Below are 208 nucleotides of genomic sequence, written 5' to 3' on the forward strand. Positions count from 1 at the left end.
TGAAAAGAGTTTAGAAACATTATTATGAGTTCAGACGGTCAAAATTAAAGATTGTCTTATGTAGGCTACTTTCCAATTGGCAATGTCTGAGGCCATGTCCACACATACACGGGTATTTTTATAAACTGAGCTTTTCCTTCTTCCTTTTCTAAAAAAATCTCCATCCACATGAAAATGCAAAAGCATGCTATGAAGCACTGTCAAGAGC

The sequence above is a fragment of the Sinocyclocheilus grahami genome, unplaced genomic scaffold (genome assembly GCF_001515645.1).
Source record: "Sinocyclocheilus grahami isolate Dianchi unplaced genomic scaffold, SAMN03320097.WGS_v1.1 scaffold5487.1, whole genome shotgun sequence".
Classification (NCBI taxonomy): domain Eukaryota; kingdom Metazoa; phylum Chordata; class Actinopteri; order Cypriniformes; family Cyprinidae; genus Sinocyclocheilus; species Sinocyclocheilus grahami.